Below are 7,500 nucleotides of genomic sequence, written 5' to 3'. Positions count from 1 at the left end.
CACAACAAAGATCAAAGCTATGTGGTCCAATTTTCACGCTCCTTACGTGAGGATAAAGCATTGTGAAACTTTTTTTTTCTATCACATTTATGTAGAGAGGTGAATCATTTTGATGTTATTCCCAACATCCCTCGGGAAAGATTTGGTTCAAGTCTTAATCTGTTATATTATATAATGTTATATTATATTACATTGTATTGTATTATATTATATTACTTTCGTTGTTTTCCTTGGATTCCGATGCTGAATTTGAGGTCAATGCATTGCAGTGATCCATCTTATGTGAAAAAAAACAAACTGTTTCAGTGTCATTACTGTTGATGTCTTCAAGAACGCCACTGTCATTATCATCATCGTCATTGTTGTCGCACCCCTCTTTCTCTTTTCTTTCTCTCTCTCTCATTTTTCTTTTAGATTTGCATTGGGAAAAGACAAGAGCCCAACTCCGACGACAAAGGAAATATTTTTGATTAAAATAAGGGAGACTTTCCACAAATTTCTCACAACGTGTGAAAAAGTTTATTTTGTTACTCCACACTCCAATAGGAGTGAAAGGATAATTAAAACTTGAAACTTGAAACGTGTGTGTGTGTGTGTGTGTGTGTGTGTGTGTGTGTGTGTGACAGACAGACAGACACACACACACACACACACACACACACACACACACACACAGAGAGAGAGAGAGAGAGAGAGAGAGAGAGAGAGAGAGAGAGAGCGGCTGGTGCAATACTGACACATCAGGATCGACTGAACAATGCTTTGGACAATCCGAATCTTAAAGTCATGCATTTCCTTCTTTCTTTCTTTCTCTTTTCGTTCTTTCTTTCTTTCTTTCTTTCTATTTTCTGTCTGTTTTCATTTCTTCTTTGTATCATCTCACTCTTCTTTACTGTATGACTTTTATCTCTTTCTTATTTCATTTCAACTCCTTTCTTTTCTGTCGTTATTCTTTCTCTCCTCCTTCACGTTTCGTTTCTTTTCTTTCTTTGCCTGTTTTCTTTTTCCTTTCTTTCTTTTCTTTCTTTCTTTTCTTTCTATCTGTTTTTATTTCTTCTTAATGCCATTCCACTCTTCATTACTTTATCACTTTTCGCTTTCTTCTTTCTTTTTCCATCCTTTCTTTCCTGTCGTTATTCTTTCTCCCCTTCTTCACGTTTCTTTTCTTTTCTTTTTTTTCTTTTTTTTTTTTACTTCTCTAGTTTCCCCCTTTTTCTTCCTTTTTTGTTCCTTCTTTCTTTTGTTATTTTTTTTAATTCTAATTCTTATTGATGGAATGGAAATACATTGGTGTTGTTGTCTTTTCTTTCTATGCTTCCTTGTCGTTTTCAACTTTTTTTCCCCTTTCTATTAAAAAAACAAAACAAAAACAAAAAAAACGTTGAAAGTCATAATGATAAATCAATGTAGTATCTAATCTAATCTTAAGGTATTGAGTTTATATTCTGGTCTGATTTTTAACATTTTTTTTACCGCTTCTTCCACTTACTTTTCGAAGGAGATCTTCTCCTCCTCCTCCTTCTTCTTGTTCTTGTTCTTCTTCTTCTTCTTCTCCTCCTCCTCCTCCTTTTTGTTCTTCTCCTCCTCCTCCTCCTCCTCCTTCTCCTCCTCCTCCTCCTCCTCCTCCTTGTTCTTGTTCTTCTTCTCCTCCTCCTCCTCCTTCTTCTTGTTCTTGTTCTTCTTCTCCTTCTTCTTCTCCCTCGACATTTATAACAAACAGCAGAGCCAGCTGAACAACTGAGATATCTGTATATTAGCACAATATATGCCAAGACAAATTTTAATGCACTCGTGCACTGAGGTGAAATGGCTGTTTTCATTTTCTCACATCTGCCCAAATAACCCCCTTTACTCCCCCCCAAAATTGGCATAACCATGGCTCTGCTCTCTCAGGCCAATCTGTTTACCCAGCATGCCCAAGGAGCTGATGCGTATTCTAGGCTGTTAAATGCCCTCCATCGGAGGAAATGAGCTTTTCACAAGTGTGTAAACAAAGGCAGCTCCCGGCCTGCTATGATATAATAACTTTGCGTCCCGATCGTGGTCTGCGATATCGGTTGTTGTCATTTGCAAGTCCAGTTCTGCTTGTGTGCACCTAATGTTTCCCAGTGTTTGATTTTCTTTTCTCTTTCTTCCTTTCTCAGGCTTGTCTTGCACGCCCCTCGATTTTCATTACATAGAAAAATCAATTACTACTTTAACCAGCATGTGTGCTGAGGTGCCCTTTTCTGTACGGGTGCAAAAGAAAATTGAAAAACAAAAATCCGTCTGCTAGAATGAAATTTTATTGAGGTGATGTAAACAATCTTGGAAGGACGAAAAGAAAGAAACAAATAAATAACAGCAAAAGAAAAAAAAGAAGAAACAATTTAAAATTTCAGATTATTTTTTCCCTCCCTCAACTTTGGCATTCCTTCTCGCCAGCGCTGAATGAAACAGTGTTCTTTTTTTCTTTGCCTTGTTCTGTGTCTATTGGATGTAACTCCCAGGTTTAAATGATTCTACGAATGCGTTTGAGATGACTATGGTTTTCACCCCTATCATTGAGGCATCCATACTACCATTGTCTTTGGGAGCATAAGTGCTTGCTGTTCAAAATTTGCTGCATAACCCACGAAAAAATGCCGTGGATCAGATCAAAATCTGTTGAACGTAAATAGGTGATTTACTTCACGACTGCATACGTGGATTGTCGGGGAGCGGGGGCGGGGGGAGGGGGAGGTTAGGAGGAGCAGCTTTGCACATGTACTGACCTTACAGAATGGAAACATCTTTACCATTAAACCATTGACATTGCCTATCCCACAGACCCGAAAAACGTTGATCAAATTGTCTTCGAAATTGACTGTTGTGTCAGTCAGTTCAGTGTACCAAATTAGAATTTTTCGTGGTGTGGTAAATTAATTCTGTTCTGTATGGCTTAGATCTGTCAACATCTTCTATTTATTTGTTTGTTTAGTTCTTAAAATTTAGAACGCCAGTTTCTTTAAATCAGTTACAAAGCTGTTGTTTTGAAATAACTGTTACCTAATTAACGATTCAATAAGAGTAATTACCCCTAGATACATATGAACCATAATAGATATTTCTAGAGTGATTTTCCATTCAGTGATTTAAGCAAAATAAAAGGCTAGGGGAAAATCAGGAATTCTAAAGGCCCTAGAAAACATGAAGGTCACAAGACATAAATCCGTATTTTGCATGACGTCACGGATTATGTATTGTGCCCTTCATGTTTCCTGCATATATACATACAGAGAGAGAGAGGGGGGGATGGGGGTGGGGGGGATTGGGGGTGTGGGGGGGGGTGGGGGGAGGGAGAGGACCACGACAACGGTTTCCATTATACCCCCCTTTCAGCTGACTCTTAAACGCCCTCCAGCACTTAGCCACTCCCTGGCCACTGATGGAACTAATGGAAAGGTTCGTGAAAACAACGTTTTCTGAAGAGATCCCCACGACAGCAGCATTCAGTGACAGAATCAACTTCAAGTTCTCTCCACACGGACACTCGAGGTAAGGAACGACTCCTGTCGTCCAGGACAGGCGAGAAGACACTGGAGTCTTCGGGCGAACGAATCAATGCGAGGTGGACAGATATGGCATAACATGACTTGACATGACATGGCATGATGATTTATTTTCAAAAGCATTTACAGCCATTTTGACAAATGGTGAGTTACAAAAAATATGATAAGTTGATATCATGAACCACGATACAGTACAACAACCGAATGCAATGAGAAGGAAAGAAAAAAACCCATCATAAGGACCATCCATTGTCAAAAACCATTTACGTTAATGTTCATTTATGTATCTAATTATTCATTAGCATGTTCTATGTATTCATCTCTCTCTCTCTCTCTGTCTGCATATATGTATATGTATGTATATATATATATATATATATATATATATATATATATATATATATATTATATGTATATGTGTGTGTGTGTGTGTGTGTGTGTGTGTGTGTGTGTGTGTGTGTGTGTGTGTTTCACTTGCTTTTTATGCTGTCTGTATATTTTCCAGTGCTTTCTGTCGACAATCAAGTGCTGCAGTGAGAAACTTGGATAAAGCTGTCATCGTTAATTCATGCTCGCTTTTGAGCACGTGTTGCATGCGAGTTCAATCATTCACGGGGCTTAATTCGACAGTGAATGTGTATCTGTTTCTGATGTGAAGTGTATGCAGGGCAAGGAAACAAAACGTGAATTTCGTCCTCTTTCCCCTTGGGCAATCACTGGTTACTGGTTTATGTCCGTGTTGAAGCTCTTTGGAGCTTGTTCACAGGTCTCACTAATACAACTGAAAATGCATACGCATACGTGGTGCAAGATATCGACAGCGACTAATAATAGCAATCTGGGTCGAATTTTGCAGGTAGCTCCTTCCAGTGTGCGTCGAGCCTGTTCTTGAAAGCACAGACTGATGGGGCTGTGACCACACTGTCTGGCAGGCTGTTCCAGGTGGCGGTTACGCGCTGAACAAAGAAACTGCTTCTGATGTTGAGTCTGCAGTGTGATTTGTTCAACTTCAGGCTGTGCCCTCTTGTGTCTCTGCCTTGATAGTAACTGATGTGGGGGCGGCTGGTCAAGTACATGTGTGTATTTATACATGTCGATCATGTCCCCTCTGAGGCGGCGGTGCTCAAGACTGGGCAGGTTCAGTGCAGCAAGACGCTCTGGATATATCACTGTTAGTTTCAGACTCTACCAGACACCACACTGGAGGAGGTGGACAGAGAGGTCATCATTATAGTTGAGGAAATCGAAGCTGAACTGTAGTTTTATTTTAATTGAAAGATGTTCTCTCTCTTCCTTGTCTCTTCCCTCAAGAGGACAGGACACAATTAAGAGGGTGTATGAAACAGTAACACACACACACACACACACACACACACACACACACACACACACACACACACACATCTACTCATTCATTGTCCAAGCATAAGACAGTTAATTCCAAAAGATGTAGTTGATGACTTTTCTTCCAGTATTTCATTAGCCACTGAAAAGATTTTGAATGATTATCCACTGCTTAGAATGTTTTCGAAAATTTTAAACTCCAGTCCAGTTGGTATCCTCCTTGGATGTATGATTATAATTAATATCGTTATTTATATTTAAATTTTGTAAGTTAATACTTGTTGATATGCATACACATATTCTTCTTCCCACGACACCTCATTCAATACACACCACAATCTCTTTAAACTTTGAATTCTTATAACATACTTTTCCTCTGATACATAACATGAAAACTTTCTCACACTAATGTTCACATGCATTCCCTTTCCTTTATCCACTACTTTACTCCTTTCCGTCTAGAAACACTTATAGTGAACAGACGTTAAACTGAAGATAAAACGCACACACACACACACACACACACACGCACACACGCACACCACGCACGCACGCACGCACGCACGCACGCGTGCGCGGTGATCAAATGGTTAGAGTGCTGGGTTCTCGCCTGAGTTTCCTGAATTCGATTCCCGTCACACCTGGTGGGCTAAGGGTGGAGATATTTCTTCCATCTCCAAGGTCAACTGTATGTGCAGACCTGCTAGTGTCTGAATACCCTTCCGTATGGATACGCACGCAGAAGATCAAATGCGCACGTTGAAGATCCTTTGATCCACATCAGCGTTTTGCTGGGTTATGGATGCGCCACCTCTGTTGTGTCCTTGTTTGCCTTCCTTCTGTGCATTACAGTGATGCTGTATCATATCTTTCGTAGGGACATATTGACACAGGTCTTTCTGGAGATTATGAAGAGAGAGAGAGAGAGAGAGAGAGAGAGAGAGAGAGAGGAGAGGGGAGGGAGATAGACACACAGAGAGAGACAGGGGTAGAATCAGAGAGACGGAGAGAGAGACGCAGAGAGAGAGAGAGAGAGAGAGAGAGAGAGAGAGAGAGAGAGAAATGACAAATGACAAATGTTTTATTGAGGGTAGAATGGATAAGCTGGAAGCTTCTTTACACCATGCCCTCACACACGCATACACACATACACACATTGTAATAAATGAAATAAGTATGAATAATAAATGACATAGAACAAACCAAATAGATAATAATAGTTACATAAATGGATGAATCAAAGACTACAATTACGGAAACATGAAAATCATACAAAACATTGCCACATGAAAATCTTCAAACACACACGTGTGTGCACACACAGGCATCATACACATAATCTCGAACACACAAGTACACAGAGATACACACGCATACTTACACTCGCCGATTTTTCTTGCTTACACACTGTTGGAGAACAATTAATCAAAGTACGTTGGCTTACTAGGATCTCATCATATGTTTTGATTTTGCTGGTACTAGTTACATTTGTTGCATCATATATTTTTGATACGCTTTTTTGAAAGATGCTTTGGTAGATCTATTTCTAAGATACTCGGGGATTTCATTCCACAGTTTACCACCGGAATAAGTGAGAGAGGACATGAAAAGGTTAGTTCTGGGACGAGGGGTAAAAATGGTACTCTTGCTACGAATGATTCTTTCCTTAAATTTCCTATAAAGATAGGGCGGTGCAAATTTCTTCATAATTTTTAATATAAAAACACCCTTGTTAAAGCGACATTTAAGATGAAAGGGGAGAATATTTAGTTCAACATAGTCATTTGCTTGAATAGAAGATTTAAGGAGAATGAGAGAGAGAGAGAGAGAGAGAGAGAGAGAGAGAGAGAGAGAGAGAGAGAGAGAGAGAGAGAGGACTAACAAACGAACTTTTAGTGCAGTGGGAAATGATGAATAAACCTCTTTTTACTGGGGAGATTCGAATAAGCAGCAGGCATATGCTTTCATACTTCTAGCCATTAGGGAAAATTATATTTAAAAATATTCAAAAATAACAGAATAACTTCAGTACACAAGACATTTCGGAGACGCGCAAACAGCATACATTACCACGCAAATGTATTCAATCGTATATATATATATATATATACGAAGAAATAATCAAAAAAGGGAGAAAGAGAGAGTGTATGTGAAATGTGAAAGAGAGAGAGAGAGAGAGAGAGAGAGAGAGAGAGAGAGAGAGAGAGAGAGAGAGAGAGAGAGAGAGAGAGAGAACACTGAACACTGAAATATTTCAATGAATAGGCCATTGGCCCATGCCAACAGGGGTGGTTACAAGTCCATGCAGAGGTACAAAACATTTTACGATTAAAAACACACTTTCAAAGCCTTGTTAAGGAACAAAGCCAAGCGCATGACCAATAATGTTTTCACTCGCAAAAAGCAATGTGAGATTAAACAAAGATGGAGTATTGTAGTATTTAGCGGGGATATACTGTTGTCTCCGATCAGCATACTGAGGGCATTGTAACACGAAGTGAACTTTTGATCCTTCTTGAGAATCACAGAAAGGACAGGACAGCTCATCATCTGATACATTACGTTTAAAACGTAATATGTGTGTATTGAGTTGTGACACACTAAGTCGTAAACGAATTCTGGCTTG

The sequence above is a fragment of the Babylonia areolata genome, chromosome 24 (assembly GCF_041734735.1).
Source record: "Babylonia areolata isolate BAREFJ2019XMU chromosome 24, ASM4173473v1, whole genome shotgun sequence".
Taxonomy (NCBI): Eukaryota; Metazoa; Mollusca; class Gastropoda; order Neogastropoda; family Buccinidae; genus Babylonia; species Babylonia areolata.
The sequence above is the reverse complement of the archived record's forward strand: the minus strand, read 5'-3'. Positions refer to the sequence as shown.